The 12,500-nt window shown below is 33.0% G+C and overlaps 2 long non-coding RNA genes across 2 annotated transcripts in view; one reads left to right on the top strand and one right to left on the bottom strand.

Annotated features, from left to right (window-relative positions):
• The window catches only part of LOC147009048 (uncharacterized), an 87,186-nt gene that overhangs the window by 55,625 nt on the left and 19,061 nt on the right, over positions 1 to 12,500 (top strand). The window lies entirely within an intron of this gene.
• Positions 11,422 to 12,500, bottom strand: part of LOC147009049 (uncharacterized) — a 2,169-nt gene continuing 1,090 nt past the window's right edge. The window contains exons 2-4 of the long non-coding RNA XR_015053323.1: positions 12,258 to 12,416; positions 11,934 to 11,991; positions 11,422 to 11,709 (exon numbers count right to left, since the gene is read on the bottom strand). This is a non-coding gene — a long non-coding RNA (uncharacterized LOC147009049). The remainder of the gene's footprint in view (positions 11,710 to 11,933; positions 11,992 to 12,257; positions 12,417 to 12,500) is intronic.

The following is a 12,500-nucleotide window of genomic DNA, read 5'->3' as shown; positions in this document are numbered from 1 at the left end:
ATTAAGATTTGGAAAAGAGTCCGTGGAGCTTAGATTTGATGCGAGGTAGGCTAGTGGTGTTCCCATAAACTTGTAAGAATCTAGAAACCTAATACGAGTTAAAGGTTTTGTGAATATCATTTTTGAAAATGAAATATACTTTTGACTTGTGTTTGTTATGGCAGAAATATTCCCTGGTGTTTTTGAAAGTTCATTTATAAATAGATGTGTATCATAGTTGGCGCTGTTGTGAAGAAAGACTGGAATAAAAGAAGGTAATTTATAATTAAGATTACAACAGGAATGAGCGGGACCTCTATATTTACCAGTAAGATGACAATGGTCTCTAACTTTAGACTCCTTAATTTCCCCCTCACAAATATGACAGATATTGTTCATTCTAAATTCTAATTTTTCTTCTTTGGTTAATTTCATCGGTTCATTTGTTTCTTTCATTAATTTAGTGAGTCTTATACAATCCTTTTCTAATCGTTTTACAAACTCTTGTGAAGCATTTTTTCCACGATAATGTTCAAGTTTGTTATACTTTTCTCCAACAGATGATTTGATATAATAACAGAAACCACAAGGAATATGTTTTTGATATTTATTTGTATATGGTTCTTTTGGATTAGGAGAAGCAGTATTTATCTTTTTAAGGATACACTCAAAATCAGCGTATATCACAAATGGGTGCATGATAGATTTATTATAATCTTCAAAAGAAATCTTTTTCACCAGGTTTAGGCATTGTAATTACAGCTGATTTATGATTACTACAATATTTTGAATGTTGTTCTAATCGTTCTTTTGTATGAAATGAATTAAGACATCGCTTACAAGGATATATTTTGTTTGCTGTTCTGAATACCTGAGAAGAGATTAATCTTGATAAATTATTGATGTATGTGTAATGTGAATTCTTTCCAACACTAAAATATAAAAGATCAATGTGTGTTTCTTCATTTTTATAGTTGTTTGAAATTTTTAATATTTGAACTTTGTTTGTATCCGTTAATCCATATACATTAATAGAAAGATTATTCTTTTTCTCAAATTTAGGAATATCTGTTAGTGGCATTGGGAATTTAAAATCTTTAATGTCCAAGGTATTCTCATATTTCATATATTGTTTTACTCTTTCTGAATTACATTTTGGTGGATGTAAGTGAGCAAGAACAGACCAGAGAAAACATTTATTATCATTGTTCTTAATATTAACAACTGCCTTCTTTAGTTTTATTTCTTTTGGTAATTCAATATAAGAAGAAGCTTTAAGAGGGTTTGATTTTAGAATGTGTATATCTAAAAAGATGATTTTTTAATATTGAATCCACTTCCTACCACTGTATTATCAACATCCTCCTCTTGTCTTGATAGTTCTTCATAAACCCCACTATTCAAAAAATCTTGAAATGATGTTATAAAATGAAGATCTGTTCTCATATAAGGAGTTTGTTCTTCATCTTGTCTTTTCATATTCATTTTCACTCCCATATAAAACTTTAAAGTTTTCATTTCTTTTAATGTCTTTTTAATAAATTTTTCAACATCGGGTTTCACTATTTCAATTGATTCAGCTATTGATGATGGACCGGGTTCTCCAAATTGAAAAATCCTTATTTTTATATGCCCTTTAAATGCCCCATCAGTGTTTTCAATATAATAGTCTCCCTTTACTTTAAACTCATTTTTCTTGTGTTTTTGTGATTGAAGATGTTTATTATAACTACTCTTCAAAACATCCTTTGAACAGATATCACAATGTTTTCTTTCCAACTCAAGAGGAGATATTTTATGAAACAGATTAAATGTGTGTTTGTTGGTTCGGAGGTGTTTTCTATAATGTTTATATTCGTGATTACAAACATCGCAGTACGTTGTATTCACCATATTTATAGAATAAAACTTTGCTTAAACTAAAATTTTCTTGATGAAAATTTCGTTTGTTTTACAAGGTGAATCTGTGCTTAAAACCATTTTATCCTCCAACTTTTTCACTTAATAAATACAATGTTTCAAGACACAAAAGACAAGTTTCAATCAATCTCTTCATCTGTTAAAGATACTGAGAAATATGTCAAGGATGTAAAATTGAACAAAGATAAATATAACAACTATTGGATAAAAACTATTATGGTAAATAATATGAGTTCTTCAATTTCCTTCAGTGGAAGGGCCTTTAGTATACCTGGTAGAACATCAATTAAAGTATCTCTAACAAAAGTTTCTCCTCTCCTTCTAGTAATATATTCAAAACTAGAAAAAGCAATGAAACAAGAAAAAGTATCAAAGAACAAAAACCTTATGGATGAAGCTTTAGAAAGAAAAGATAAGACCATCTGTAATATGCAAGGAGAAATTTGTATTTTTTTCAACAACCCTAAAGATGTAAATCCTGATGAAATAAAGGATGTTAATATATCAGGTGAAATGACATTTCGTTCAATAGTAGTTAACGATAATTTTAAAATTACCTTTAATATAAAAAATGTTGTCGTTGAATCTGATAATGAAAAAAGTATATCGATATCGATGGTAATATACAACTGAAAGTATAGATGAATTTCAGTTTAAGTAAAGTTTTACTTTATAAATATGCTAGACTTTCCTGATTCTCCATATGACAAATTTGAGAATTGTCCTGCGTGTGAAAGACGGGGATTAAACACAGAGTCAAAAGCCTATAAACAATGTATATTCTGTGATTATCTTCTAATTAATGATAATAAAAAATATAAAAAGGAAAATAATTCTTTTAGATTTACACCAAAAATGAATTACTTTACAAGATTGATTAGAGAAATGAATGTAAAGTATGAGGATGATAACACACCTTTCCTTACAAGGGAAGAAACTGAACGTATAAGAGAAATGTTCAAAGGATTGTTGTTGTATATTATTCATGGATGTAATTTTCAGGGAAATATCAACACAAGATATTGTATAAATAAAATAATGGATTATCTTGAAATTAAACCTGAACTTAGGATAAAATATAGAGTTTCTAAAAAAGCCAATAATAAATTAAATAACCTGTTTTTCAAATATATAAATGAATGATTTTTTACCTATTTGGGAAAATAAGATAAAATTTAACAACCATAAAAATCTCCCAAATTCATTAAGATGTCTCATAGTTGGTTCAAGTGGATGTGGAAAAACCTGCTTACTTTTAAAAATGCTCCTCACTCCCAACTTTTTAGATTATGACAATTTAATAATTTTCACAAAGTCGAGTTTTCAACCAGAGTATCAACTACTCTCACAAGGTTTTAATGCTGGTCTTCAAAAAGAAGATATAATCGGTTTATTTAAACGTCAAAAAAACCTAAATGATTATAACATTGAAGATATAATTCAACTATTTTGTGATACACAGAGATGTAAAAAGAAATCAAATCCTATAACTTGTATTCTTAGTGATAATACGGATGATATACCGTCTCCCCAAGATTTGGATAAATCAAAAAGAACCTCGTTATCTTTGATGATTGTGTTAATGAGAGAAACCAAACAGTAATGGACAGCTACTACACAAGAGGGAGACATTCTTCTTGTAATTGTATTTATCTTAGTCAATCGTACTTTCAACTTCCTCGTCGTTCCATCAGAAACAATGCTAATACTTTTATTTTATTCAAGTTAAATTCAATAGATATCAATAATTTTTGGAGAGATAATTGTTCTACATTATGTAGTAAAAAGAAATTTGAGGATTATATGAAGCACACGACTGAAAAATATAAATATATTGTTGTGAAACAAGATGAGATATTAAGGGATATATTTTTTGTTTTATAAACAATTACATATATAAATGACAACTATTATTATAAATCTTGTGGGTAAATCTGCTTCTGGAAAAAACTTTCATAAATCAAGGTTCTTGTGTAGTACAAATGAGAATATTGTAAATTTACTTAAAAAACACCCCGTGATACGCATTGTATCAACAACAACTAGAGCAATAAGACCTGGAGAAGTAAAAGGTGAAGATTATCACTATATTTCAGTGGAGGAACATATGCGATTGAGGAATGAAGGTCAAATGTTTGAGGAGGTTTCTCTTGGTACAACAAAATATTCACATTGTAAGAGTGAGTTAAGGAAACTAAAATCTGGTGGTGTTGGGATATTAGAAACTAATCCAGAAGGAACGAGACAAATTATTAAACATCTGAGTGGAGTGAAGATTTTATCATTCGGTTTTGATGTTGATGAAGAAACTCAACGCAAACGTATGAAAAGCAGAGATGCAAGTATTAGTGAAGAAGAAATTACAACTCGCATTAATGTTAATAAAGAATTTGATGAAATATTTAAAGAAAAGGATTTATTTGAACACATCTACTTGAATGATGAAGAAAAGGAAAATTTCCCTGTTGATCTTTACAATTCATTAAATGATATTTTACAATAAATAAATGGATGTAAAAGAAAGAGCAAGAAGATTTAAGGAACATCAAGAGTTGGTTTCAAAAGTTGTAAAACAACAGGAAGACATAAAGAAGAAACGCAGACAGAAACTAACGGGCGAAGAAGCATTTGAAAGAAAACAAGAGAAATTTTTTAAACCACTTTTAAAAACTTCCCAAGAAAAAATGAAAGATGTTTCCACAGTTCCCACAGTAGAATATACTCCCAGAAAGCTCCAAATGTTAAAAGATTTCAGTCAAATGACGGAGGAAGAATTAGAGCATATTGGAGAATTAGAACATGATGAAGGTTTATTTCAACAACTGGAAGAGATTAATCAACCCCCTGATTATATTGTGAATGCTGTTCAAAACAATGAATATTCAGCGGATTCAAAAACCAAAGCAGGACTCATTCCAACAGAACAACCAGCAATATTTCATCTTGTTCAAGAAAAGGTATTGATATTTAATGATGAATTAAGGTTCTTAAGTTCTGCTCAACCATCTGTTAAACTAACTCCGAGATTAATGTTTCTTCTCACAAAAGATGGAAGACAAGGTTCAACTGTGAAGGATGAATCAAAGTATATTGATAAACCATTGGATATGGAAAATAATGATGATAGAGTATATATTGATTTGCTGAACACTCTAAATTATAAGGTTATTCTTTCTGGTAAAAGTAGGAAGAATGAGAAGGAGAAACACATTATTCAGGCTTTAAGTATCCTTGGTTCAGGTGTTAGTTTTCTTCCAAATGACCCATCGCAATTAGTTAATAGACTGTTATTGTTGTTAGGCAGTCAGAAGGCTGGAAATAACAATTGTTTTAATGAAGCATCAGCCATTTTAGACCAGTTGATGAACATGAAAATAATTAATAAATATCAATATAAAGACATTTTATCTCATATTAAATAAGATGAGAAGCACAATCCTTAGTTTCAATTTCACAACAAGCGACCACACATCTTCATTCCCATACCCACTACAACTTGACACAACAAAAGAATATGAGGCATCTTTATTGTCCATGGAAACTTATAATACCTTATTTAATATAACTGATAAAAATGACAAGTTTAGTTATAATCCCGGAAGTGGATACAAAACGATAACAGTCTCACCCGGAGCATATGAGATTTCTCAAATATCTTCCGAAATTGCTCGTCTTATGAAAGAACAGGGTGATGAACCAAAAATATTGTTATAAACATTCAAAAACATACTTCAAAATCAACGATTAAAGTTAAAAATAACTACAAGGTTGATTTCACAATTGATAATTCATTTAGAGAGTTATTGGGTTTCTCCTCAAAAAAGATTGAAACTAATGGGACGTTTTACAGTGATAATGTCATTCAAATATCCTCAGGAATAAATTCGGTGTTAATTCACTGTGATTTGATTGATGGTGCTTATAATGATGGGAAAAAAACAAATACAATATTTTCATTCAGTGCATACTCAACCCCAATTGGTTATAAATTCAATATGGAACCCAAAAATTTGGTTTATCTACCTGTGTCAGGAAAAACCATACACAGAGTAAATTTTAGGATAACCGACCAAGATAATCGTGTGATTTCTTTTAATGGAGAAGTTATATCCATCAGAATTCACCTACGTGAAGTTTTCCAATAAATAAATACGATGGTTATTGTGAGGAAACACGAGTTGGGAAAATATAAAATAATTACAGGGGATGGGATGTTCCTTTCCCCATACTACAAGGGTGAAGGTATGTATCTTGGTAGAGGATACTATAAACCTAAGAGACAAAGGGGTGTTGGACATCAATTTAGAGGAGATGGGATAATTGATACTCTCATGGGTATTGGTTCAACTATTCTTAAACATAAAGATCTAATTGGTTCAACTGCTTCTGCTGTGGGAAATGTAGCAGGTGCTGTAAAGAGTATAAAAGATGCTCAGAAGGAATCTCATAAATTACAAGCAATAAAAGAAATTAAGAAAGGCAAAACTCAGTTGTCCCCCCAAGAGCGACAGAAAATAATTCAAATACTTGGATCAGGGTTTCAAAAGTTTTAACATCTTTTTCCTAAATAAATACAAGTATGGAAGCAATTGATAGTATCTATGATTTGGATGATACTATTATTATCTCAAACTCCACTAAAAAAGAAGATTACTTCAAGGTAAATGCAATAACTGGAACAGACTGGAATACGAATGGTACAAAAAGTTTTGAAATAAATAATCAACAAACCTATTTGAATCTCTCCGAAAGTTTCTTGTTGTGTAAATTTAAATTCACTAAAGCTGGGAATAACACAAACGCTACACTTGTAAATGATTTCTTCTGGAAAATGTTTGATAGTGTGCGATTGTATATTGGAACACAAGAAGTTGAAGCGGTTGATTATGTCTCTGCTGTATCTGAAATGATAAAATTTACACTCTATACATTCAGTGATAGAATGGGAAAGGGGTCTGTCGAAGGTTTTATTCCTGATATGTCAACGGGAACAAACACAGACCCTGGATATATTCAAAGGAAAGGAGCAGTAAGAATTGATGTTTTGCTCACAAGAGAACAGGTTAAAATCTTGAATGACACTGGCTCACTTAAAATTAAAATGACAAAACCAATGTTGAAAAAATATTCAATAAGAGAGACGAGTGGAGGATTTCTCCCATTTCTAATTCCTTTATTTGCTGGTTTAAGTGCGGTTGGAGCATTGACGGGTGGTATTTCAACAGCGGTGAAAACTGCCAACGAAAGGAAGGCTCAACTCCAGGCTCAAAAAGAATTGGAAAGACATAACAAAGAGTTGGAGAAACAAATTAGTGGAAGTGGCGTAATTGTAGATTTTGCTGAAAAACTTGAAGGTCTGCCTGATAAAGCGAGATTGTTAGTTGGAGATATGCTTTCTTCTATTGCACAAGCAGGTGTAAAATTAACGAAAAGAGGTAATGGATTATATCTTTCTAATAAATAAATGAGCATTGATGAGTGGTTGAAAGAATTTGGAAAGAATACAACATCAAATTTACAACTTGCCAAATATTGTAAGAAATTAAAAATTCAAAATGTGGTTATTTGTATGAGAGATGAATTAACAAATGTGCCGAAACATACAAAGAATATTATTATGAACTTAGAAGATAATAATGGGAACGGTTCTCATTGGGTTTGTATTTTTAATAATCAAGACAAATATTATTTTGATAGTTTTGGTCTTCCACCACCTGTTGAAGTCATAAAATTCTTACAGAATGGTGTTTATCAAACATTTCAAGTCCAAGAATTAAATTCCAAGTGTTGTGGTCAATTATGTCTATATGTGTTATTTCAACTCAACAAAAATAAAAAATTTTATGATATTATTTTTAATCTAATATAAATGACTTATGTTGGTAAAGATGGTTCTATCTTTGGTGTATCTCAAGAACTGGATATTGATTTATCAAATTATTACACAAAGGCACAGGCTGAACGACATAAATATAATATAACCAAAAATATTAACATGAAAAATGCTTTTAAATTAAAAAATTATCCAAGCCCGACTGACGCGAATGACTTGGTGAGATTAAGCGATTTATCACAATATATATACTTAAATAAAACGGCTGTGTATTCCAAAGATACAGAAGTGTTGATATTATCTCCAGGTCATACAGAATTCACAGTTCGAATTAAAATAAATTTTTATAAAGAAGGGCGTATCGTTTGTATGAGAATAGAACAATGGGGGTATGATATGAATGATTTAGGGTATAATTGGTCATTTAAAATTAACCTCGAAGACCTGGAACAATTAAATCAGTCTCGTAAGGAAGAATATTATCCACTTGGTATCGAGAATGAGTTTTGTGGGTCCACGATTAGTAAACAACAAATAAAAGAATTTAATAAGGGCAAATATAATAATGGTTTTGCCCTTGTTTATCTCATGAAAACAGAAAAAACAGGATTATATATAATAAGTAAGGAAATACAAAATGATTTAACTATGGGAAGATGGGGAGGTGTTTCGTGCCATAATATTATTCTAACATATATTTCTAATACATAAATGACAGCAAGAAGGCTTCAAGAAAATTATCATTTCTGTGTCCAAGCATACCTTCAAGAAAAGGGTATTCGGTATTTTAATAAATATGTTCTACAACATAAGAATGAGGTATTTTCAATAAAAGATTGGCATTATGCTGATGTTGATAAACCGACAACTTTAGATTTAATTAGAATGTTAAATAATGAAAAAATTATAAAGTTAAGAAAAGGTAAGGCTCTTTTAGAAATTCAAAAGAAATTTTATTGGTTTCCTGTTGTAAAAAAAATTATTTTCGATGCAGGAATAACAAGAAATCCTGATGAATATATGTATAATATTCTATGGGGTGTAAACGATTCAAGGATAGTAAGGGATGAGGAAGGAGTTGAAGAAGAGAGGGAAGAGGAGGAAAAGGAGAATGAGGAGAGGGAGAAGAAAGAGAAGGAGGAAAAGGAGAAGAAAGAGAAGGAGGAAAAAGAGAAGAGAGAGAAGGAGGAGAGGGAGAAGAAAGAGAAGGAGGAAAAAGAGAAGAGAGAGAGGGAGGAGAGGGAGGAAAGAGCGAGACAAAATAAATATCAAAATATGGAAACCAGTGAGATTCAAAAAAGATTGGCGGTATTACAGAAAATAACTCAACCCACCGAGGAGGAAACCAAAGAATTGACAAGTCTATTTGCAATATTTTCTTCAAGACTATTGACATCGTCAAGCCATTCATTTTAATTCAAGTTTTTTCTTAAATAAATGGAGGAGAGAGTGAAGGCATTTCTTAGGATTCTTTATGTTTTAAAAATTAAGATTCAAATGTGCATGTTGGAAACTAAAAGGTTTTTGCACTCTGCAGGAATTTTTCTCATAAATAAATGAGTTATTGTCTCAAATGTAAAAAGAAAACTAATACTAAAAATATTTCATATATTAAAAGTAAAAATAACAGGGTTATACAAAAAGGTATATGTTCGGTGTGTGGTTCAAAAAAAAATCAATTTATCTCCAAACACAAACTCGGAGGAGATATACAAAAGTTTTTATCAGGAAGTAAATTTACAACTACTGGAATACCAGGGGAATTACATCTTCCAGGGTATTCTTTCTGTGGTCCAGGCACAAACTTGGATAAAAGATTAGATGAGGCAGACAATCCTAAATCCTGGAGTAAACCAATCAATAGAGTTGATGAAGTGTGCATGAGACACGATATTGATTATGGGAATACCACAACGTTGGAAGAAAAGCATGAAGCCGATAGAGAAATGTTGTATAATTTGTCTCTGATACAAAATCCAACCTTGAGAGAAAAAGTTGATAGGTTCATCGTGAAGAAGATGATTAGTGCTAAATTGAAACTTGGACTTGGAAATTCAAAAAACTTGTAAGCTCTAATGATGTCATTAAGACTGAAGAGCAATTAGCTGATGAATTACATAAACCAATATTCACAAAGTTTCAGAGAAGGAAAGTTTATTCCAAGGAAGTAGATTATATCTGGTCTGCTGATTTGATTGAACTCAATAATGATAAGGGGTACAAGTATGCTTTAACCGTTATTGATTTGAGGAGTAGATATGTGTGGGTTGTCCCTTTAAAAAACAAAACAGGTAATACTCTTATGTTAGCTTTTCAACAGATATTTAATAAAAGTAAGAGAAAACCTAAAAAATTGTGGACTGATGAGGGTAGAGAGTTTTATAACAAGACATTTATGAATTTTCTAAAAAATAACAGTATTACATTATACAGTACCTTTAATGAAGGGAAGGCAGTTGTTGTTGAACGTTTTAATCGTACCTTAAAAGAGAGACTATATAAAAAATTCACACAACTCGGTTCACAACAATGGTTATCTTTTATTCAGGATATTGTGGATAAGTATAATGACACGATTCACACGTCAACGAATATGAAGCCATCAGAAACATTTACAAAATTAAAATATGAAAAAGAGATTAATGTCAGAAAACCTAAGTTCAAAGTTGGTGATATCGTAAGAATATATAGGTGGAAATCTCATTTTGAAAAGGGTTTTACTGAACGATGGACGAAAGAACTTTTTAAAATTGTTGATGTAATAGATACGGTTCCTTGGACTTATAAGATATATGATTTGGAAGGGGAAGAGATTTTAGGTTCATTTTATTCACAGGAATTACAAAAGACAAAGATAAATTGAAATTTTTTGACTCCGCCCCTTTTTGACTCCACCCACACAAGCCCCACCCACACAAACCCCACACAAACCCACCACACACAAACCCCACACAAGCTCCAATAAATTGAAATTTTTTGACTCCGCCCCTTTTTGACTCCACCCACACAAGCCCCACCCACATAAACCCCACACAAACCCCACCACACACAAACCCCACACAAGCTCCACACAAGCTCCACACAAGCTCCACACAAGCTCCACACAAGCTCCACACACACAAGCTCCACCCATATTCACATAATTAGTGATTAGTTAATTAGTTCCCCCACACACAACATGTTTATTTAATTAAAAAATTATCCACCCATCCACACAATCTCCACTCATCCACCCATCCACCCATCTCTCCACCCATCCATTGATCCACACAAACCTCATCCACATTCGCCCCTGCCCACATAAACCCTGCCCACATCAACGCCTCCCACATAAGTCCTGTCTACACAAGCTCCACACAAAAACTCCACACACATAAACCCTGTCCACATAAACCCCTGCCACACAAGCTCCACCCACATAAGCCCCGCACACACAAGACCCCCCGAAGCCCCGCCCACATAAGCCCCACCCACATAAACCCCACCCGCACAAGCCCCACCCACATAAACCCTGCCCACACACACCCCGCCCACACAAGCCCCACCGAAGCCCCGCCCACATAAACCCCTCCCACACAAGCCCCACCCACACAAGCCCCACCCACACCCCGCCCACACAAGCCCCACCAAAGCCCCGCCCACACAAGCCCCTCCCACACAAGCCCCACCCCCTCATCCCCCCTGTGCGCCCCCACCTTTGACCCACCACCTCCCTCATCCCACCCCCCCCCCTTCCCCACACACACACATGGGGAGGGGAGGGATGGGATGAGGGGGTGATGGGTCATTGGGGGGGCGCACCTACCCTCCCTTCATGTTTTGATCCTCTTCTTGTAATTCAGAATCAAGTAATTGTATACAAAACAAATATAATTTATTAATATTGAAAATATTAAATATTCATTTGCGAGAATGTATAATCTTTCCCAGCAATCTTCTCCAGATGTCTTGTGATTTCGAAACTCAGACACCATATTCTGTTTTGAAACAAAAAGTGGATAATAATTACATGGTAATATGAGTAAGCCTCGTTGACCACTGAATTAACACACCAGGAGGCCGACTCAGCCTGTCATCCTTTCAAGGTCAATAAAATTAATTCCAGTGTACTGACAAAACCGCGTTCAAACTAATAATGCAACCAACATTAGACGACATTCTAAAGAGAGAGTGATATTAATAATAATTCAGAAATATTTACCTCCAGAAAATCATGTGTTGTACAAGATTGCTTCAACAGCTGATGTTGTGCGATAGTGCTGAAAAAAAAAAAAAAAAGTCAAGGGTATAGATGAAGAGACAGACAGACAGGGAAAGCAACACACACCCACACACGCACACACACACACACACACACACACACACACACACACACACACACACACATAGACACACATAGACACACGTGTCTCACCATTGGTTTAATTCATTCGAGATCAGAGACCGGTCATTATAAATCATTGATCTCTTCAATAAGAGCAGAGAGAGGTAGGTAGGAAGACAGACACACACACACGTGTCTCACCATTGGTTTAATTCCTTCGAGATGATAGGACGTGATAAGACTTCGTGCCACTCATTGAAAATGTCTTTCAATTCTCTTCTAAAATCATTGATCTCTTCAATAAGAGTATTAATTTCATGAACCACGTCGTGATACGTAAACTCAATTTCTTCCAATGCCCTGTCAGGGAAAAAATATATATATATATCAGAATTATCATGATTTAATTAATAATCATTTGCTTCATCGTTCAAAGAGAAAACC

The sequence above is a fragment of the Eptatretus burgeri genome, chromosome 18 (genome assembly GCF_056783735.1).
Source record: "Eptatretus burgeri isolate ZD-2024b chromosome 18, Ebu_testis_v1, whole genome shotgun sequence".
Classification (NCBI taxonomy): Eukaryota; Metazoa; Chordata; class Myxini; order Myxiniformes; family Myxinidae; genus Eptatretus; species Eptatretus burgeri.
The sequence above is the reverse complement of the archived record's forward strand: the minus strand, read 5'-3'. Positions and strand labels throughout refer to the sequence as shown.